At 39.1% G+C, this 24,195-nt stretch overlaps 1 protein-coding gene across 2 annotated transcripts in view; it reads right to left on the bottom strand.

Annotated features, from left to right (window-relative positions):
- Window positions 1–24,195, bottom strand: part of SGCD (sarcoglycan delta) — a 943,518-nt gene that overhangs the window by 415,124 nt on the left and 504,199 nt on the right. Inside the window, exon 1 of one of the 2 annotated variants that reach the window (XM_078446224.2) lies at window positions 12,013–12,035. The exons of the other annotated variant lie outside the window; for it this stretch is intronic. The gene's annotated coding sequence lies outside the window, so the exon portion shown is untranslated. Of the gene's footprint in view, window positions 1–12,012; window positions 12,036–24,195 lie in introns of those variants that run through there. 2 annotated transcript variants of the gene reach the window in all.

Raw genomic sequence — 24,195 nt, 5'->3', positions numbered from 1 at the left:
TGGAAAAAAAAGAAGGCCTTGTGTTCTGTTGGTGGAAATACAAACTGGCACAACCATTGTGAAAAACAGTATAGAACTTCCCTGAAAATTCAAAACCAGAAATAACATAATCCAGTAATTCCACTACTGGGTATTTATCCAAAGAAAAACAAAAACATTAATTCAAAAAAAGATATATGCACCTCTGTGTTTATTGTAGCATCACTTATAATAGCTAATATATGGAAACAACATAAGTGTCCAAAGGTACATGGATGGATAAAGAAGGTATGGTATGGGATGTATACACACACATATACACAATCAAATATTACTCAGCCATAAAAAAGAATGAGATCCTGCCATTTGCCACAACATGGATGGAATTAGACAGCAATATGCTACCTGAAATAACTCAGATTGGGACAAATACCACGTTTTCACTTAATATAGGAAACCTAAGAAAACAAATGAACAAAGAAAACGTAACACAGACCCATGAATATAGTAAACAAACTAGCAGTTGCCAGAGTGGAGGGTGATGGGGGATGGGCAAAATAAGTGAAGGAGAGAGAGGGGTAGGGGCTCCCAGTTATGGAATGAATAAGTCATGGGGATAAAAGGTACAGAATTGGCAATATAGTTAAAGGTACAGCAATAGCATTGGATGGTGCAGACGGTTGCTACACTTGTGATGAACAGAGTGTAATGTATAAACTTGTCAAATTACTATGCTGTACGCCTGAAACTAATGTAACATTGTGTGTCAACTACACTTCAATAATAAAAAGAAGAAAGAGAAGAAGAGGGGAACGAGACTGATCTTCTAATAATGTTAAACCACAGTAGAGCCCAATTTGAAGCAAAAAAATACAAGTTAGTTTTTAAGTTTCTAAATACCATGCATGCATGAAGTGTTTATATAGCTCTGTCCTTAGGACCAATACCAATCATCTTCTTTCAATGGATTACATGATCATGAAGAAATAATAACTATGGTCCGCTATAAGCATTTTGTGTGAATTTGCTTCTAATTAAATGTCCCTATTATATACAATGTTCTCTGGAGAATAACTTTAGAAATGTAGAATCTCTTATTGGACATAGTAGAAAGTGTCCCTTCTTATCCTTCTAGCAACACTAATTTACTCACCTCCAAATAATTTTTGAAGTACAGAAAAACACTAGAAATATCAGACAATGATATCATGTGCAGAAATGTCCAAAAATTATATATTTTCCATACTTAAGATATTTACCAGTTTAATCTACTTTTATTAAAATAAGTATTTTTAAGTATTCAATTGAGTATCTCAGACAGTGTAGACAGGTACAAGCATACCAGTTTCCCTCTTTGGAAGAGAATGTCCTTTCCCTTTCTACAAGAAAAAAAAATTAAGAATGAATATAAGCTACGTTTAGAGAATCAGAGTACAGGATAAAAACACCCCTTTGCCCAAACCAGTAATTATTCAATTAAGTATCTAATAGTACCCAACCAAATTACAGCTAATTGAGTTACTTTTCTTTGCTCATTCTATAAGGCAGTTAAATACATACAGCTGCCTTACATTTTTCCTTGTGCTGGCAATAGAATAGAATAATAGAAAGTATTATTTAACCAAGGCAGCCAAAATCATGTGTCTAAGTCATTCATGTATTCACTGGCTCATTCCTTTAGTAAAAGTTTGAGGGCCTACCACATTCCTGGATGATGATAACTGTGGGAGATAGGATACTCCACAGGATAAACAGCCCTCCCCCCCCACCCACACACACACACACAGCAATACACCTCTGGTTCTATTTTCTGGGGCTTCAGAAAGCAAAATTCTAATAAGTGAGTCCAAATGTATTAGATGCCCATGGCTCTTGTCTTTCACTCATTCTGCCGTCCTCTTGTAGGAGAGCCCTCACTTTCCTTAGAGAACCCTACCATGTTTCAGTTTACTTGGTTTGACTGGGGCTGATTCTACCACTGAGTACCAGAACTGGTCACATGACTCAGTCCTACTTTATTCAGCGTACTCTATTTAGAGGTAGCGTACTTTATTATAGAGGTAGGATTCAAACCACAATGAGATGCATGTGTGTGGTTTATCTTAGAGCTACAGGAAAACAGATACCTTATCTGCTGAAACTGGTAGTTTTTTGGACAATGTAAGCTCAGAACTCTTGGAGTTACTATAGTGACACAATCTATGGTACACTGAGGAAATCAACACGAGATGGAGAAACAGACTGTGAATTACATTGCTTGATCCATTTCCTGTATCAAGCCATGCCTGAAGCTAGAAGTAACCTCTAGTTTACATTAGAAAGCACATATACACACTCCATATTATTCTTCCTGCTTTATTATTATTTTTGAATCTGACACTCTACATACTTTAGATATTTATTTTCTGTCAAGATCCTTCCACTCCCATAGAATATAAGGTTCTTGAAACCCTTTTTTTTTTGGGGGGGGGGAGTATCTATTTTGTTCACTATCATGTTTCTGCATCTGGAATGGGGCCTAGCACATGGCAGTCACTATTTTTCAAAAACTAAATAGGAAACAATAGCAAAGACATGGAAATAGAATCTCAGAGTCCATTGACAGGTGAATGGATAAGGAAAATGTGATACGCGCACGCGTTCGCGCGCGCGCACACACACACACACACACACACACACACACACACACACAATATTACACAGCCATAAAAGGATGAAATCTGGCCATTTGTGACAACATACAATGGACCTAAAAGGTATTATTCTAAGTGAAATAAGTCAGACTAAGAAAGACAAATCCTATACGATTTAACTCATATGTGGAACCTAAATGACAAATGAATCAACAAACCAAAGGCAGAATCAGACCTATAAATATGGAGAATGAACCGAAGATTGTCAAAGGAAAGGGAGATGGGAGAATGGGAAAAATAGGTGAAGGGGAATGAGGGTTACAGGCTTCCAACCATGGAACGAGTAAGTCATAGAAATAAAAGACACAGCATAGGGAGAATAGTCAAAGATATTCTAATAGCATTGTATGGTGACAGATGGTAGCTACATTTGTGGTGAGCATAACATATAGAGAAATGGAATCACTATGTTCTACACCTGAAACTATTGTAACATTGTGTGTAAATTATATTCAAGTAAAAGAATTAAAAATAGGAATTACTTTGTTCCTAATCTTCCTTTCCACTGTTACCACTAACCCTTTTCCCACGTACATACACATAGGACACCTACTTAGCGATACTGCTAGAGCATCCTAAATTTTCATTGGCTAATCATTCCTTTCTTGATCTTAATCATTGCAAAAAAAGATGTAACAATTAAGTAGATTATTTTTTTTGTCATGTATCAGGAAAACTAGGCTTATAAATTAATAACCTGTTTCCTAAATGAATATGCTGGGAATAAAGCTCAACATTTGTATTTCTAAATGTAACACTCTGGAAAATACAAACATGTGAACTCCTCTTCCTCTCCCCCACCTTTTATGTTTCCATCAAGATAGTCTCTAGTATTCTGTATGTACACATACATGTCTACTGTATGTTGAATAGATATAAATTAACAGGTTAAATTTTCATTTTGTATCACTATATTAAGTTTTTACTAACACCTATATCTTTACTTCTGAGAACTGCCTCATAATTAAATGACCTTACTCCATAGGTTTGCTCTAATAACGACTTTTGATTCCAATTAATTCAATGCAGTGGGAAAACTAGTTCACTGTAAAAATTTCTCCCCATTAAAGGGGAAAAAAAAGGGTGAAGCAGATTGGGTCCAAAATGCTACTGGCAGGAATTGTATTCTTAATTCTTTTTTCCCAACACTGAAATGTGCCCCTTCTGTGAATTGCCTGTGCTTGTACTAACTATGTAAATGTATCTATGATTGATTTTTAAAACAGCACACCAGGGTATATTCAGCCCCCGAACAAGAAAAATATCATCCAACTGTAAATATCCAGTGGAGTATTAAAACTGTTTCTTCTTTGCCCTGTGTAACTGCAGAACCCAAAGAGAGAAGGAACATTTCCCCAAATCTGCCTTTCCATTACATTGAATAAACGTCAACTTGAAAACCAGGAAACAAAAATGCCATTATGAGGTCTTCTGAAATATAAAATATTCAAAAGTCTCTCTCTCCAGCTCAGGAAGGATTCCTGAAACTGCCTTTCAGGCTTAAACCTGTAGGTGAATGTTTTAAAAGTTTCCACTCTAATTGCACATTGTTATGTGTGTGTGCCCCTATTCCCAAATCAGACACACTCTATGGGTTTCCAGTGATCATGGCATTGGATGCGTATTAATACAATGCCATTGAAAAGCCAATCTGTTGGATGAGCTGTTCTCAGCATCACAAGAGGCAAACTGGGGGCACAATGCTGTTGCCAGTTGTGGGCCAATGTGGATTTTTCATTCTCATTAAAACACGAACAACTGCTGAAATTGATATATATTGGTCAGTGCAACATCTCATCTTACCTGGGAGAAAGAAAAGACTAGATAAAGCCTCAGAGAACACACCAGCAGTACAACATTTTTTTTTTAAAGGAAGAAAATAATCCTTATTTTGTATGCTCCTCAATAGTACTAATTAGTATATAAATTAGGTTCCAACCATTTCACAGAGAAGATTCCTATGTGGATTATTTCCTGGTCTGCCATCATGACTTGGTCATCCTTTTTGCCAAAATGTGCAGCCACACCCTCCCCCTTGGAGTAGCTTCTTCAAGGTTCTTATCCAAGGTAATTAATGTAGAAGGTAGCCCCTCTTTGCTTTCATCACTTTCTGTCTCTGTATTTTCCACTAATAAGATGACTTTGGATACAGCATAAAATAGTCCTTTCTCGTGGAAAAACTTGGCACTTGCATTTTCCCAGCACTTTCTATGACCACTGTTCCCAAATCAAAGAAAAACAGATTCTGGTGGATACAAAAAGCAAACATCAGTCACCACATCCATTCCTACTGTCTAGATATATTTTTAAAATAAAACTGTAGGTGAATTTGATGTACAAAATTTTAAGTTGTTTTAATTTTAATATTTGTTTGTTTAGAGTACATGAGTGAGGGAGGGGGAGGGAGGGGGAGAGAGAGAGAGAGAGAGAGAGAGAGAGAGAGAGAGAGAGAGAGAGAGAATATCCCAACTCTACGCTGTCAGCAGAGAGCCTGATATGGAGCTCAATCTCAGGAGCTGTCACATCATAACCTGAGCCAAGATCAAGAGCTGGGTGCTTAATCCACTGAGCCACCCAGACACCCCATGATGGGCAAAAACTTTTGATTTTGTATCTCATATTACTGAAGCTCTCAAATACATTTTTTTACCAGTTTTTTTTTTTTTACCAGTTCAGATAGCAACATATAGAAAGAAAATCAAATATATTTTTCATGTTTGTTGGTTTTATGAATTTCTTCTTTTTTGACCTGTCTATTTATTTACTTTGCCCATTTCATCATTGGGTTATTTTAGGGAAGTATTTCTTATGATGTCATGTTAACAACTAGAAAAAAAAGTAGAGATCTCATTTGGGAGAAATCTTAAGTAGTATCTATCAGGTGTATACTCTAAGCACTAGATTTGCTAACACCATGATCTAAATTTTAAATGCAAGCTATTAATTAAATATTTAAATTTTTCTTAAGAGTCTACAGCTCTATATTTGATTTCCCACATGTAATTTTTAAAATTTGTATTTGAAAGGCTATAGAATTGGACACTTGGGACGATGTTACAGGTTTCTGGTTATTTACAAGAACTTAGGACCCTTTGTGTTTCCTACCCTGACCATAATGGACTATGATTGATCAGTGACACTGGTGAAGCCCTTTCTAGCTCCATACAGAACGACAAGCTAGTAAATATCCTTCTAGTTCAAGTTTCCTTAACCTTGGCATTACTGACATTTTCAACTGGGTAACTCCTTGTTGCGGGGGCAACCCTGTGTGTATCATGTTTACCTGGCCTTTTTCCGCTAGATGCCTGTAGCACCTCCTCAGTTGTGATAATCACCTCCAGACATGGCCCAAATGTCCTCTGAGGGACAAAATTTTCTCCATTTCAACACTAGCGGTCTAGCTTATTCATATAAATCTTATTCATTCATTGGTTCATTGATTCATTCATTTTTTTTATTTTTTGAGAGAGAGTGAGCACTAGCCAGGGAGGGGCAGAGGAAGCAGGAGGGAGAGACTCTCAAGAGGCTGCACGCCCAGCATGGAGCCTGATGTGGAGCTCCCTCTCATGACTACAAGATCATAACCTGAACTGAAATCAAGAGTCATATGCTTAACCGACAATGCCATCTAGGTGCCCCATACAGAAATCTTTAATAGTTTCCAACCAAAATTGCCTTCAGTTGAAAATGACTGGTTTAATGTATACATGGAATACAATTTTTTTATAGTCTTCAAAGTGAAAACTCAGTCTCTGCCAAGGCCAGCCATTCTTCTGAATGCAAGAGAAACATCGAAGTCAAGCAACATGACCATGGAAGAGAGTGCCAGAGTAGAATGTTGGGTGTATATTGCTCATAACTTTTGAAAAGTTGACTCTAGTTGACCCTTGAACAACATGGGTTTGAACATGTGTGTAGGTCCACTTACGCATAGACTTTTTTTCAATAAGTATACTGGGACTGTTTTGAGATCTGTGACATTTTGAGAAAACTTACTGATGAGCCACACAGCCTAGAAATTTGAAAATGTAAAAAGTAGGTCATGAATCCACGTATGCACATACTAGTCTATTTTATCATTTGGCACCATAACATGTACACAATTCTATTTAAAAATTAAAATTTATCAAAACGTACATACTTAACCAACCATACACGTTGCTGTTTGTTTCTGAGAGAAATGTAAGTAACAGTGAAGATACAGTCTTATGTTGTAAATAACTGCATAAGGTTGACTAGAGTACAAATTGCACCACTGTAATAATTTCATAACCATCTGCTGTTACTCTTGGAGGGAGCTCAACTGTTATAAGTGTCCCCTTAAAATGCCACGTGATGCTAATCATCTTTACCTTTTTCTCTCCAGTTAATTGCCCAATGCAGTAAAAAGTGAAACTTCCCAGTTCTTGCATAGTTTTCATCGTGTTTAGTGTAGTAGCATAAACCTTAGAAATCACACTATTGGACATACAAACTGCCAATAGCGAGGCTGGAAATGCTCCAAGCAGCAGAGAAAAGTCATGACATGACACAAGAAAGTTGAATTGCTTGATATGTACTGGTAGATTGAAATCTGCAGCTGCAGTTGTTTGCCATTTCAAGATAAATGGATCCAGCCTAAGGACGATTGTAAAAAAAAAAAAAAAAAAAAAAAAAGTAGAGGAAATTTGTGAAGCCATCACTGCTGCCATGCCAGCAGGTACAAAGACCTTATGCTTTTTGCAATATACCTTTTTATCTTGTATTGAAAATGCAGCTTGTTTTGTGAGTGCAGGGTTGCTATAAGAAAGGCATCCCTGTAGATTCAGAGTCAAGAAAAAGCACAGTTATTTTATGATAACTTAAAGCAGAAGGAAAATTAAGGATCTAAAGCTGGAGAATTTAATGCCAGAAAAGGATGGTTTGATAATTTTAGAAAAAAGTTGGGCTTAAAAAATTCTAGACAACAGTAGAAGCAGCTTCTGCCAACCAAGTGGCAGCAGACAAGTTCTCAGATGCCATTAAGAAAATCTTTGAGGGGTGCCTGAGTGGCTCCAGTGGTTGAGCATCCAACTTCAGTTCCTGTCATGATCTCATGGTTCATGGGTTTGAGCCCCACATTGGGCTCACTGCTGTTAGTACAGAGCCTGCTTCATATCCTCTGTCCCTCTCTCTCTCTGCACCTCCCCCTCTGTCCCTCCCCTGCTCATGCTGTCTCTCAAAAATAAATAAATATTACAAAGAAAGAAAGAAAGAAAGAAAGAAAGAAAGAAAGAAAGAAAGAAAATCATTGAAAAGAAAAGGTATCTGCCAGAACAGGTTTTTAATGGAAGCAAAAGTGTCATATTCTGGGGAGGGGGATGCCACAAGGATGTTTATTAGTAAGGAAGGCAAATGAGCACCAAGATTTAGGGCAAGAATAGATAGGCTACCTTTGCTGTTTTGTGCAAATGCAGTTGAGTTTATGATCAGAACAGCCCTTATCTATAAAGTGCCAACCCCCAAGCCTTGAGAGAAAAGACAAACATCAGCTGCCATCTTTTGGTTGTACACGAAGGTCTGGACAATGGGAATCATTTTTTCTGCATTGGTTCCATTGATGTTTTATCCTTGGAGTTAGGAAGTACTTGTCAGTAAGGAAATGCCTTTTAAAGTTCTTTTGGTATCAGCCAATGTACCTGGCTACCCAGAATACCATGAGTTCAACAGTGAAGGTGTGGAAGTGGTCTACTTGCCTCCAAACACAATGTCTTTTTTTTTTTTTTAACGTTTATTTATTTTTGAGACAGAGAGAGACAGAGCATGAACGGGGGAGGGTCAGAGAGAGAGACACAGAATCTGAAACAGGCTCCGGGCTCTGAGCTGTCAGCACAGAGCCCGACACGGGGCTCGAACTCACAGACTGTGAGATCATGACCCGAGCTGAAGTCGGACGCTCAACTGACTGAGCCACCCAGGCGGCGCCCCCCCACGCCCCAAACACAATGTCTTTAATCCAGCCCCTAGACCAGGGGATCTTAAGGACTCTTAAGGTACTCTATGGAGAGGATTGCCAGAAATATGGAAGAGAACCTCAAGAGAAAAGACATCATGTGAGTCTAGAAGGATGACACCATTGAAGATGCCACTGTTGTTACAGAAGCAACAATGAAAGCCATCCAGCCAAGCAATTCCTGCCAGGAAACTGTCCAGACGTTGTTTATATGACTTGACAGGATTTACAAGAGTCAATCAAGGAAATCACGAAACCATGAAAAAGTGTGGGTATGGAAAAATGGTGGGAATGAATGGTTTCAAGATATGGCCCTGGGATAAATTCAAGAGCTAGCAGATAGTACACCAGAGGATGACTACTTCTGAGCCAGTGCCAGACGAGGAAAACAAAGACTTAGAAGAGCCAGTGTCAGAAAACAGAATGACATTAGACACTTCAACGCAAGGGTTTTGATTATTCAGGACATCTTTTGACTTATTTCACAACGTGAACCAATCTAGAGTAAGGGCACTGAAACTAAAGCCACTAATAGAAGAACGATTGGTACAGGTAGCAACTTTTTTAGAGAAATGAAAAAGCAGAGAAGTCAGACAGAAATTATACTATATTTCCATAAAGTTACACCTAGCATACCTGCCCCTCTGCCTTCCTTTCCACCCCCTTCACCTCTTCTGCCTCTGCCACCCCTGGAACAAGAAGACAACCCTTTCATCTCTCTCTGCCTACTCAACATAAAGACAATGAGGACGAAGACCTTCATGGTGTTCCACTTCCACTTTATGAATAGGAAATAATCATCACACTGTACAGTTAATGAACTTACATGGTGTAAGTTGTGTGTTCACATGAAAATCTAATAACTGAACGGCAAGAACTGTAGGAGATATTTCGGCATCATCACCACCACCTACGTATTCATCACGTAGAACATCTTATGCAAGACTTGTATGAACGTAAACAGCCTGTCATATACCACAAGTATAAGGTGAGTGATATTTAACATAAAATTAACAATGTGTTCATTTTATTACTGTTTTATAATGGTGCTTTCAAAGAATTATATTACCATACAGTATGCCTTTTTTTCTTTCATAATTGGAGAAACTGCACATCAGCTTATCATCACAGGTAAGTGGTTTTTTAAAAAAAAGTAACAATGCTTCCAGGGCTGTATTATGAATATGACTATAATACTGTATGCCATAAAATTTGTATAACGATTCATTCACTAGTGTATAGACTAGGCTACTGTGAAAGAATCATACAATTATACTAGACTACCATAAAGTTATCATATGGATGCTTCTTCATCATCAATGCATGAATTGTTAGACTTGTAAATAAATATGAGTTTATTTTTCACATTATCTATTCATTTTTGATGTCTCGTGTTAGCAAGATGAATAACATCTATGGTGTTCTGTGGCATATAAAATTGATATAGCTAGGTTCGGACAGAGGATTCATCTTATGAACAAGAGACATAAACTTATGGTATCAATAAATATAGTACTATATGTTTTTCCTCCATATATATATATATGGGTTTTTTAGCAAGAGAGACAGAGAGAGAGAGAGAGAGAGAGGAAGAGATTGGGGGCGAGAAGGGGAGAGGGACAGAAGGGAAGAAGGAGAGAGAGTGAGGATCCCAAGCAGGCTCCATGCTCAATGCAGAGTCTGATTCAGGCTCCTTCTGACAACCCTGGGGTCATGACCTGAGCCAAAATCAAGTTGGACGCTCACCAACTAAGCCACCCAGGTGACCCCTTATGGACTTAAAAAAAAATTAATCTTTATTTTGAGAGACAGAGAGAGACTGAGTGCAAGTGGGGGAGGGGCAGAGAGAGAGAGGGAGACAGAATGCAAAGCAGACTCCAGGCTCTGAGCTGCCAGCACAGAGCCCCATGCAGGGCTTGAACTCATAAGCCATGAGATCATGCATGACCTGAGCCGAAGTTGGAAGCTTAACCAGGCGCCCCAGTGAAATTCTTAATTTTCTTTTCTTTAGCTTACTTTATTGTAAGAATAGAGTACCTAATACATATAACATACAAAATTTATACTAATCAATTGCTTTTGTTTTCAGTAAGGGTTTCTGTTAATAATAGGCTATTAGTAGTTACATTTGGGTGAGTTAAAGGATATATACATATTTTTGACTGCATACGGGTGTCAGCCCCTAACCTCTGTGCTGTTCAAGAATCAACTGTTCATTACACGGTGTGCTGTGTGGCTCTACTTCCATGAAAAACGTAAATAAAAAAAAAAAGCAACCCACCATCTCCACGAGGATAGATTTGTAAAGTATTTGTGAAACTGCCGCAAAATGACTGTATCAAGAATTACCTCATAAAATGATAGTGATGTGAGTCCCACGTCCCAGAAGGCCCCCTCTTACATATTTCTCACTTCCAACCCATCACCAAGTCTTCCTGATTTTGCCAGAAGAAAACACATTTTGAGTTGTTTCTGTTTGCATGTCTGTCACCGCCCTCCTAGATCAGGCTCTCACCATCTCTGTGATAGTGAAAGTCTCCCAAGTGGTTTTCTTGCATCCACCCAGTCCTGCTGCAGCGGACACAGGCAAGAGCAGCCAGAAGAACCCCCGGGAAAAATTCTGTCATGTTCGCCCTGCATCTAAAACTCTTCAGTAATAGCCCAGGGCTTTAGCACCAAGGCTCTCACCACAACTCACCCAAGCATGTTACTTCTTGTCACCTCTTCCCTTGCTCCCTATACCTCAGTCACCATGACCTTCTTTCGGCCTCTCCTCCACCTTAATTCCCTGGACATACTCCCTCCCCTCTGCCAGAATGCTCTCGCTCCCCTCTTCACATGACTGGCTCCTTCTCGCTTTCAGCATCACCTTCCCTGATGTTCCAATTAGATGCTTCCACCCCGCCCCCTGCTTTTCTCCCTCTCTCTACCCTCCTGTTCTTTTCCTCAATAACACACATCTCAGTCCAATGCTTCATTTACCATGTATATAATTGTATGCTTAAGATTTCCAGATCTGGGTACAGTTCCATGTGTCAGGGACAACGCGTGCCTTATTTGTGGGGACAACACAGCGCCTCACCCACAGCACAAGATACAAGTGACTGGAGATATGAATGATCCACTAATTCTCAATCACCCTTACATCTCTTCAGCATAATAGCAAATGCCAGCTTGCCCACAAAGGTGAGCGTCCCTCACGGAGATTAAAACAACCCAATTATCCCAGAGAAAAGAAAAAACCCAGGCTGCTACTTCTCAAAGCAGAGGCAGGGAAATAAATGAGCTTGATTGCAAAACCACTCAGGGTCTCCTCACCTCTTCAAAGGGTAAAACTGATCTATCATTTGTCACCCTCCTTCTACTCACCAAAGTTTTATTAGGCTGTGGTCAATACTCTGCAGCGAATCCTGCAAAGGCTAATAGGCCAGCTCAGAGAGCCCACAACCCGCTTTGCATTTTCATGTCCTTCATTACAACAAGTGGGCTATTTTTATACCTGTTAGCTGCTAACAATCGGCAAAACCTCAGGCTCAGAATAAAATATGACAAGGGCCAAGAGAGGTAACAATAACACTGCTTGTACTGCAGCCAGTTTGCCATTAATAATAACAGGGAGAGAAAGTGAGGAAGAGACAGGGGAGGAAAGAAGCCTCTTTGGAACCCAGCAGAGACAACGTCCCGGGGTGGATGACATATGCCCAGGGCTGTGACCCATCTCACTCTCCGTTTCCTTACCCTCTGAACCGAAATCCTTTAAGGTATTAAATCTTAGAAAAATGTCATAGCGTGACAGGACCTTACATAGGATAAGGCCAAATGACCGTGAGGTGTTAATTTCTTATAAACAGCATAACCCACCATTTTATAACTTTTCAGAGTTCTTTCACAACCATGTATTTGTACATGGAAGGAAAGGGGTATCCACAAGGATAATCAATGCTTCGTGCATTATTAACAAAAACCTGAAAACACCTGTTTATTGCTAGAGGAATGTCATGTAAATTTTGGCACATCCATGCCTTAGAATGTTATTACATCACTACTGTTGATGTGCAAAATTGTGAGCTGACATTGCATACATTTTATCATACATATCTATCGCCCATTTATAAGTGGACTCATTTCTCATTCCCATTACTAAAGTGTAAGCCCACTGGGGCAAGAGCCCTCGTTCCTTGAACAGTATGAGGTTCACTAAAAATGTTTGTAGAAACTATGATGAGTTAATAATTTAATAATCATTAAAAGAGGACAGTGAGTTCCTATAAACTTTTACAGAGGGTTTAAAACTGCTCTTAGTTGTTTTAAAAAAAATACTGGGGAAATGTGGTACACATGACAATCTGGGAAAGGTACCTGAGCAGCATTCAAAGGCATACCAGAAAGGGGGAGAAACTGATACAGGGTGTTAAGCTACCACATCCTTTTCAAGGTGAACATATTTACCCTGATGAGAAATTAAAAACTTTGGTTGCAGGTTTGAAATCAAAGACTTTTATAAAAACAAACGAATATTGCCAGTCTTCTCTTGTCATTTTGACCTGCCTGTAAGTGACCTGTTTGGTATCTAATAACCACATGAAAGCGCCTTTTAGAAAAAGATTCCAAAAGGTGTTAAGCCTCCCTAGAAACCAGAAAGATTCTGTGTCAACTGCCACGCGCCTAGGGGTCTATGTCCGGTACTGAGCCAGCTGGGACATAGAAGATGATGGAATGAAATGGTTCTGAGATAGGCTTGACATTCTGGTGGAGCTGGGTGGTAACTACTTCCTAGCTACAGGACCTCAGGCAAGTCACATCCTTCTGAGGCTCAGTGTCACCACCTTAAAGAACAGGAATAGCACCTCCAACGGACACATGATGATTTTAAGAATTACAACGTACATAAGGAATTTAGGACAGCACCTGGTGCACCAAGCGTTGAATAAATCATAGTTATGCAGTTTTATTGGAGGTTCGGACAAGGAGTTTTACATTCGGAGAGCCCACTGAGTGCTGCTATATTTTCGAGCCACTGACTGAACCAATATGGCACCTCAACAGTGACATCTATTCACAAAGAAGGGGCAACATGAGCGGAGTTAGGGATGGCTCATTCAAACTTATTTTCATTCCTTAAAAGTAATTCCAAGCATGCCAGTTAGGAAAGAATGTTTGGTCACTCCCCATCCTTACTGCCTTTCCATCCCAGAACTTGGTGCATACATACTGAAGCTAGCACAACAAGGTGGAGTCTTTGGTAACGCTACCCAATAAAGAAGGGGAGACACTCTAGGCACCTGGGTGGTTCAGTCGGTTGAGTATCTGACTTTGGCTCAGATCATGATCTCGCGGTTTGTGGGTTCAAGCCCCACGTTGGGCTCTGTGCTGACAGCTCGGAGCCTGGAGCCTGCTTCAGATTCTGTGTCTCTCTCTGTCTCTGCTCCTCCCCTGCTCATGCTCACTCTCTCTCTCTCTCAAAAATAAATAAACATTTAAAAACTTAAATAAGAATGAAAATAAAAAGAGGAGACACTCTTGAAAGCATCATGATGTGTAAGAGACACGCCAGCACCAGGAGACACAGGCACTGGGAAGACCTCATCTCATTCACCTTGGTCCCCTCCTCACTTGCTTTAGGTGTGCCACTTCCAGTGTCTGAAGCATGTATCTCCAACATACGGGTATTTATTTATAAATTATACACATGTACCCTGTCCTCATACAGTATGTACACTATCAGTTTGAAAAAGAGACATTGTAAAGGGACGAGAAAAGTCACGTTGTTTTGGACCATCCTCTGTGCACTCTTGGCACCCTCAGGATGGAAAGCTTCCCTCCTTCCCCATCCTTGCCAAAGGAGGGGGTCAGAGCTGGGGGAGCAAAGGGTTAAGACAAGGTGTCAACTCTGCCTTCACATATGTTTTACTTGGCTTGAGTTATTTTTTGCTTTAGTTGTCAGCATTTTACAATCAGGACATTTCTTTTACCTAAAGAAATAGCAAGTCCAAAACACTGGGCTCCTGAGTCTGCTGACACTTTCGTTGGACCTGAGTAGCAGTCACACAGCATCCTTTAATATAGTTCTTGCCAAACTGATTTCTCCCATTTGCAAAACTTGCTCTAATTCTATAGGTATTTGAGCTTGCAGTGCTATATAGACTGTGGGGCCTCGGGGCCACAGGAAAAGAAGAGGAACATGTCTAACGTGGGGGAAACTTCTTGACTGGCCAAGTCTCCATGTCTGTCGAAGGAAGAGCATGGTGGAACTGAATAGTGCAGAAATCAGGCTGGGTTTTTAGCCGCTGTGATCTGTGCTCATTTTGCTCTGGCACCGGAATCCAGAAGAGAGGACTATCTAAAAATTTGTTTCCTGTTGTTAAATGTTTGTTTATTTATTCTGAGAGAGGCAGATCAAGAGTGGGCACCCACGAGCAGGGGAGGGGCACAGAGAAAGGGAGAGAGAGAATCCCAAGCAGGCTTCGCACTGTCAGCGAGCCTGAGGCAGGGGCTCGATGTCACAAATGGACCATGAGATCATGACCTGAGCTAAAATCAAGAATCAGACGCTTCAACAACTGATCCGCCCTGAATATTCTTCTTGATCTATGTGTTTCGCTTGTCCAACTAAGAGCAGGACCGGTTTGTACTGACAGCATCAGCCAGGGCTCTGTAGTCACAGCAGAGTCTCAGGCAAAGGAAAATGGTGCATTCCTATAAGCACTTACCAATATAACCTCTTGTATTTTGAACCAAGTGTAAAAAAGTTACTGGAACTCTGCTTATAAAGAACATGACTGCATTAAAGAGTCCCATGTGGCTTCATCTGTTCACAACCATTTGAGAGAAAGAGAAAACGTTTGGGGGATATTAACAATTCTTAAAAATATGGCATTAAAATAGGATTTTTCCGAACTTTAGGCATCCCCTGAAACTCTGTGTCTGAAACAAGAGTCTTATCCCCTCCCCATGGTCCTAGCCTGGTCCAGGTAATAGGTCTCTCTCTTCTGCTAGGGACCCACTGTAGAAGTTAGGTTTTTAACTCACTCAGAGCAGGCCCCCAGCAGCATCCCCACACCCAGGCCAGTGTCACATCCTGGGGATGCCAATGGGGCTCCAACATGACCCGATTGACCCACGTTGTACATAGCCTTGAAATTATGTTCAATCCTCACTGAGGACAGAACTGGGTCTCCTATTTCCCTACAATCCCAAGGAGAACATGACAACCTTACAAATGCAGCAGCAGCAGCAGCACTCGGGCTGCTAATTTTAGCTACAGGGACTTTTTTAAAAATGTTTTTATCAATTTTTCTCACTCTTCTGGGATCCTATGATAACCCCCAAGTGACTCACCTCCACTGGCCAGCACTGAGTCCTTTCCCACTTTAAAAAATTCCAAAGCCAAAATTTCAAAGTGTCTTGCATGGCAAATAACCAAGACAACTCTTCTCCCAGTTGTAGAAAGGGTGCTAAAAATTCTTTTCTTCTAGACGATTAGGCCCTTTGAAAGGTCAGAGGAGAAATAAATTTAGCTCAGGCAATAAAATGGAAAGATCCCATCACAGAGTTACACAAGCACCCGATTAATAAGTTATGTTGGAGAAGACTGCCCTATTGATCCAAAATGCGAGAAGTCACAGGCATCTGAGAGCTGACAATGTGCTGGGAGGGGGATTCCCATGTTGTCAAAAGCTCTCTCTCACACTAATCTTGGCAGTGCTCCCTACTGACTTGCAAGAAAAATGAGTTCAAATCAGCCTGCTGGTGTTTTTGTTCTTTCTTCTATATGTGAGGAAAGACATACTATAAATATATATAACAAGCACAGCAATTATTTTGCATTTGCTTCTTGCAAGTTAAGGGAATGCTAAGGAAAGAAGGGGACCCTAGGACTTGTCAACCTGAACAAAGACATGTGGGTAAAAAGAAGTAAATGATCCTACGTCCTGCTGTCCTCCCGAGCTTTCCCTCACTCTGACATCCTCCTCACTGACCCCACTTTTCTGATTCTTCTAAGCAGAGAAGCTAGAAGAGCTCATTCTAAGAAAGGTCTAAGGAAAGAAAAAGTCAAATTCCTCTAGGACTATCTTTCACCCTCTAAAACGGGGTCAGAAAACGTTTTTCTCTAAAGGGCCCCAAACTGAGCATTTCTGGCTTTGTAGGCCATATCATCTCTTTGCAACTATTAACATCACCATTATAGCGCTCTAAAGTGGCAAGAGACAATAAGTAAATGGATGTGGCTGTATTCAAAGCAAAAACAGCTTTATTATAAAAATAGGCCCTGGGTCATAGTTTGCCTTCCCCTGATCTAAAAGGCAACTGGCATCAAATCTCTCCTGAGTCTTGAACATTAAAAACAAGCAAGCAAGCAAACACCCTATTGCCAAGAAACAGAAATAGACTGTCTTTAGCAGAAAGCAAAAAAGAACTCAGTTCTTCGCAAGAATCCAAGACATTCCTCAGCTTTGGAACCAAGCACCTGTGTTCTTCTTGTGGATGTCGTTACAGTAGGGAACTAAAGTCAAGTGGGATTTTGCTTTTGCTGCAAAAAATCAAACAAAACTTTAAATTGAATCTCATCCTTTCTCTTTTAGACATGTGTTGCCGTAAGTCACATTCTGTGACGGCGTTCTGCCTGCGCAGAAGTTAGCTGGAAAATATTGCAACTCACAGGCTTACCCACTGCACCTGTTGCAAAATTTCCCTGAGGGGCTGCTGCAAAAAGCATGCTAACTTTAGACTATGAGCAAGGGAGGAGGAGGAATCCATCACGTTCTCTGGGACATGCCTGTTGGATCATGGTCTATTTACCAAAATAGCTTCCAAGGACTGTTCTCCTTGGCAAACATAAAGTCACACACATACATACATGTCTTTTATTCTTAAGCTAAAAGACACTCCAAAATATTACTTTTTAATATTTTGGAAACAGACTAATTCAAGTATGTGATAAAAGCTACATACTATGCCAGTGGGGGATATATATATATATATAATATATATAATTTTAACACCCTTTCCTCCCTGCCCAGGCCTCCCCCCAGATCCCAGGATAAGAAAGCCCTACTTCAGAGAGATTAAGATTTTGCCTGGAATCTAGTAAGACCAAAACAAATGTTGGGGAAAAAGTGGACTGCCTAGACAAGATCCAACACTCATCCAGGCAGGATGGTAGCATGGAAATCCTTTTCCCAACAAAAAAGGTTCACGGAATCTCAGTCCTAAGTGCCAAGAGCTTTCTAGGGCAAGTCAGTTCTGATACAACATCTCTATCCTTGTTGTTCTCTAAAAACATGCTGGCACTGGAAATATTTTTCTCAAAAAGCTATTACCCATGGACTCTTCACAGGGATGACAATTAGAGCAGGTGTTTACATCTGTGGAGTAATTTGAGAGGAGTTGAGAGGGGTCCCTTTCCTTCCAAAAATTACCTCCATTAGAAATCCCTTATTTTAACTTAAGCTACTTTATCAATGCCAGTGATGGAGACAACATGTTTAAATCTAATGTTATTCAACTGTTGCCTGTATCAGGTTGATATTAAAAAGGAAGAGCAGAGTGCCTGAGTGGCTCAGTCAGTTAAGCTTTGGACTCTTGATTATGGCTCAGGTCATGATCTCAGGGTTCAGGGGATCCAGCCCCATGTGGGGCACTGCGCTGACAGCATAAAGCCTGCTTCCAATTCTCTTTCTGCCTCTCTTCCTGTCCCTCCCCTTCTTGAACTTACTCTCTCTCAAAATAAATATATAAACTTACCAAAAAAAGGAGGAGGAGGAGGAGGAGGAGGAGGAGGAGGAGGAGGAGGAGGAAGAAGAGGAGGAAGAGGAGGAAGAGGAGGAAGAGGAGGAAGAGGAGGAGGAGGAGGAAGAGGAGGAGGAGAAGACAACGCCGCCACCAGTGTTTTCTGTTGGTGTTTTTGGGTTTTGTTTTGATAAAGGCAGTATGAAGAAAAGAGCATCGTGTCTCCCACCATCTAGGCAACTGTGGACCAAAACTAACAACAGCTAACATTTACTGAGTACCAGGTGCTTTATAAAGTGCTCTCGCTGCTCAATGTGACTTGGTTCTTCCCACAGTCCTACCCTAGGAGGTACTGTCACTATCTCTATTGCACAGATGAGGACACTGAGGCTTCAAGACAGGAAGTGACGATCTTTGCATTGCACAGCTAATAAGTGGAGCATTGAAAATTCAACCTAGGTCCTCTGGCTCCAGGCTCTCAAGTCTTACCTTTACCAAACACACTGTGTGCTTGAGAAGTCTTCATCCTATTGTGGCCTCAACAGATAACTAAGTGACCATGGAAAGTTACTCATTTTGGGGGGATTCAACTCTGAAAGCTGGCACTCAGCAACTATTCAAAAATTGTTTTGGAAATGCAAATAATATTGGATAACCAAACAGTCTTTAAAAAGGAACAAATTTAGATCACTTAGGCTCTCTGATTTCAAAACTTGTTAAAAGGCTACAATACACAAGACCGTGTGTATTAATATAAAATAGATGCATACAAAAATAAAGAACAGGTGTAAGCAATTCAAGTTACCATCAATTCAATTAGAAAAGTTATGTATCTATTGCTAGAAAAAATTGGACAGGTATACGAAAAAAAAATTCTTGTCTCTTTTCTTACTCAATACATAAAAAGTTAATTCAATATGGATCACCAATCTAAATAGAAACCTGAGAACCTTAAAGCTTTTAGAGAAAATAAATAATACATTTGTGATGTCTGAGTAGACAGACAGAAACCCTAAAATAAATAAATAAATATATGTATATATATATATTAGACTTAATCAAAATGTAAAATATTGCTCCTCAAAAGGTATCATTATGGAAATGAGTAGGTAAGGTATAGAATAGGAAAGAAGACATTTATACAACTTGTCTAAAGAAAAAGTTATATCCAGAATAGACACAAAACTCTACAAAACAATAAATTAGTGACAAATCCAATAAAACAATAGGCACAAACTTGAAAACACAAATTATAAAGGTTATAGGAATGGCTATTAGGGATGAAAAGATGCTCAACATCATTAGCAATCAGAGAAAACCAAACTGAAACCAAAATAAAATAAGACTTTACACCACCAGAATGTTTTTAGTGTTTAAAGAAAAATAGCAAATGTTGGAGAACATATAGAAAGAAACATAAACTGCTGATAAGAATATAAAATGGTACAATCACAAGTAAGACTAGTTTGGCAGGTTCTTATAAAAAGTTGTTCCTTGAAATTTTTAGTCGGGACCCTTTTACTCTTTTAATTATGAAGAAGCCCAGAGCCTTTGTTTATACAGTAATTATAAATCAATAGCTACCATATTAGAAATTATAACATAAAAATTTTAAGTATTTCCTTATCAGTGCACTTGAAATGACAACATATTTAATATTTTAATGAGAACTATGCAGTATATGTCAAAACAAAAAGAATTAATAAAACTTCTACGTGATTATAAATCTCTTAAAAATCTGGATTAAGAGTAGACAGCTATATTCTTTGAACTTTCTCTGCATTCTCTTGATGTTATTTTAGGTTGAAGTATGTGAAGGAAATCTTGCCTTACAATAGAAAAGTCATTGGAAAAGAAAGGACCGTTTTAATGGCCTTTTTGAGATAATTGTGGGTATTTTTTGTTGTCACTAAACCAACATCCAGGGGCAGATTTTTGAAAGTGGAATCAAACCACGTCAATAAACTTTTGTGGTCAGTTACTTTAAAAGCCATTGGTCTATCTTGTTATATAGATTGATCTTTATCTCATGCATGATGTTGTGACATTAGGCAGTGACCATTTGGAAAACATTAGTCCTCTGAATGATGTGGATCTTCCAAATTACACAATCTTTTGATATCACATTTGTTAATACTACCACTAATCTCATCAGAAAAGAGCATAATCCTGAAAAGTTATTAAGCTCATGGCTAAAACATGTTTTCTGAAATTCTAATTTTTGTTTGGAAGCTCCAATTTTTCACTAACAACAAACACAGCCAGTTATTTTTCGTAAAGTGACGGACTTAGTTTGTTCGTTTACAAGAAAATATCTGGGGTGCCTGGGTGGCTCATGGTTGAGCATCTGACTCTTGACTTCGGCTCAGGTCATGATCTCATGGTTCAAGTTTGAGCCATGTGCCGGGCTTTGGTCTGAGCATGGAGCCTCCTTGGGATTCTCTCTCTGTCTGTTTCTACCTCTACCCCACTCATTCTCTCTCTCTGAAAATAAGCTTAATATAAGATTTTTAGAAAGAAAATATTGGGGGTGCCTGGGTGGCTCAGTCAGTGAAGCATCAGACTCTTGGTTTCAGCTCAAGTCATGATCTCACAGTTTGAGGGTTCGAGCCCCACATCAGGCTCTGAGGTGACAGCACGGAGCCTGCTTGTGATTATGTCTCTCTCCCTCTCTCTCTGCCCCTCCCTTAATCTCTCTCTCAAGGTAAATAAACTTAAAAAATAAGTTTAAAAAAAAAGAATTACATAAATAAATAAATAAATAAATAAATAAATAAATTTAAAAGAAAATATCTGCCATGTACCCCAGCCTGAATAATCAGTCTGTGTGTAAATAACAAATGATGCTCCATGAAAAAATTAGCTAGTTCAGCTTGTAACTCAAACAATTGCACAACTATGTTTCCTTGAACTCAACAGCATACCTTGGTATGCAGAAGTGCCTTTTGTGTAATACCATTCCATCGTACAAATCATTGAAAATATGAGTAATCTAAAGTAGAGATTTAATAAAATTAATAATTTTTTACTGATTCATCAAGGACATTCTTTTTTTAACGATTTTTTTTAGCATTTATTCATTTTTGAAAGGCAGAGGGAGACAGAGCACAAATGGGGGAGGGGCAGAGAGAGAGGGAGACACAGAAACCGAAGCAGGCTCCAGGTTCCCGAGGGGTCAGCACAGAGCCTGATGCGGGACTCAAACTCAAGGACCATGAGATCATGACCTGAGCTGAAGTCGGCCGCTTACCCAACTGAGCCACCCAGGCACCCCAAGAACATTCTTAACTGAAACTGCTATACTAAAAAGAGTGTTTGGTGTAGAATAATGCAGGATTACCATGAGTACTTAAGGCTCCATTCATTTTTTACCCAACATTGCTTTTTGTATCAGTAGTGTAAAAGGTAAACATCATGTTAGAATTATCACAAAAAACCTACAATAGTCTGATGCTCCTCAGGGGTCCATGGACCATAGCCTGAGAACCACTGTTAAAAATTTAAGGATCAACCTACCTTCTGACCCAGCAGTTTTACTCCTAGATCCTTACATGAAAGAAATGAAAATGTGCATCTACCAAAATACTAGATAACAAGTTTATAGCAAACTCATTCAAAATTGCCCAGAACTGGAAACAAAACTAATATCCATCAAAAGGAGAGAAGATAAACAATGTGTCATGTATCTATAGAATGGAACTGTAGCGGATAATAAAGAAAAAGAAGAATGATAGCTGCGACAACTGGGTGTTTTTGTCCAAAACATTCTGTCTAGTGAGGGAAGCAAGACATAAATGAGTATATACTGTGTGGGTGTTCCTGAGGAGGTAGGACTAGAAAGGGACTGAAGGAACATTTTTGGAGGAAAAAATGTTCTATAGCTTTGTTTAGGTATATTTAATTTCCAAAACTCACTGAATGGAATGTTTAAGATTTGTACATATTATTGCATGTTGATTATATCTCCGTGAAACTTCTGCAAAAAATTACATACTAGAAGTCTCAATTATTGAATTGGGTGTCTGACCTACAATTTTAGTAAAAATAAGAATATAAAACAGGAAGAAAGAAGTACTAAATACTAGATATTAATAAAACAGAATGCAGAAGATCAATAAAGCCAAAAGTTGATGCTTGGAGAAAACAAAATAAACCTCTGGCAAGATAGATCAGGAAAGAGAAAAAGAAACTATTATGAATGAAAACAGGATAGAGTGACAAAAACAAAACAAAACAAAACAAAAAATGAGAGTAGTGAAGGCAGAGAGAGAGAGAGAGAAACACTACCTGTAACTATATGTCAATAATTTTGAAAACCTAAATGGAATATCTAGAAAAATAGTTCACTGAAACTTATTTAGGAACCCACCTCCACTCCTTGAAAACAAAATCAGATGGTGATTTTTCAGATGAGTACTACCAAAATCTCAAAGAACAGATCCAAATTTCACACATACGTTTTCAATTAACAGAAAAGGAGGTACAATTCAATAGGAGACTGACACCAAATTTATCAAAGTATCACAAGAAAGAAAAATTAGATGTTCCTTCTAAAAGCTTACTAAAATAAACCCATCAGTGTAATATAATAACCACACGAGAATTGGGTTGCTCCCAATTGTGCAAGAGTGGCTTATTGCTAGAAAATTCATAAATGCTTTTCACAATATCGGATTTAAAGAGAAGAAAAATCACATGATTATTTCAGCTGGTACCAAAAAAAATGACAGAATTTAACATGCATTTAGGGGGAGAAAAACAAAACAAAAACCCTACCGTTTGTTGTTTCTAATTAGAAACAAAAAGTTCTGTAACCTGATAAACAGTATCTTTTGAAAACAATAACCAGAGCAAACATTGTCATAAATGGTTCAGTCTTAGAAACACTCTTTAAAAAATTTTTTTGTTAATGTTTATTTATTATTGAGAGACAGAGCATGAGCATGAGCATGGGAGGGGCCGAGAGACAGGGAAACAAAGAATCTGAAGCAGGCTCCAGGCTCTGTGCTGTCAGCACAGAGCCCCACGTAGGGCTCGAACTCACAAACCGAAAGATCATGACCTGAACCGAAGTCGGACGCTTAACTGACTGAGCCACCCAAGCGCCCCTGAAACATTCTCTTTAAAATTCGGAATGAGGTACATGCCAACCATCAGTGTACTACTCGATAGTGATGTTGGATTCCCAGCCTTTATAATAGAACTAGAGATTTTAAAGAAAAGTGAAAAGAAGGAAATAAAACTGATAGGACTTGCAGATAATAGGATAGTTTACATAGACCTCTACTTCCTCAAATATATACAGAGACAATTCATTGAAAACAATACAAGAGTTTAGTAAGGTGGCTTTTATTATTTTACTTACTGACTGGGACTCCTGGATCTTGCTCTATGCAATTTAACCACTGGAAGAAAGCGTAGATTCTTTTGGAGTTAGGGAAAACATTGGTAAGTTTTCCCTTGAGTAAGTTGTCCAAGTAGAAATAGTATTTATTGCAGAATTGTATTCAGAATACCATACTGAACCTGACTTTCAGCTAGAGGACAGTTCAGTTATACCACCTCCCCTTGTTTAACTGAGGTTAACTGACTAATTGTAGTTTCTGTGACCTGAGCGATGTAAATAATACAACACAGGCCAGGTATGTTTTAGATGAATTAATTTACTAGGCATTAGATAAGTATTCAAACTAAATATTCTGGATGATGGGAAGAATCATCGCAACAGGAGACAATGGAGTCAAGTACAAGAGAGTGAAAATACGGTCATAATACATTTCTCATCTTTGTGGCTTTTTTCCTCGTTTTGAATTTTCACCCCAA

The sequence above is a fragment of the Panthera onca genome, chromosome A1, assembly GCF_046562875.1.
Source record: "Panthera onca isolate mPanOnc1 chromosome A1, mPanOnc1 haplotype 2, whole genome shotgun sequence".
NCBI lineage: Eukaryota > Metazoa > Chordata > Mammalia > Carnivora > Felidae > Panthera > Panthera onca.
The sequence above is the reverse complement of the archived record's forward strand: the minus strand, read 5'-3'. Positions and strand labels throughout refer to the sequence as shown.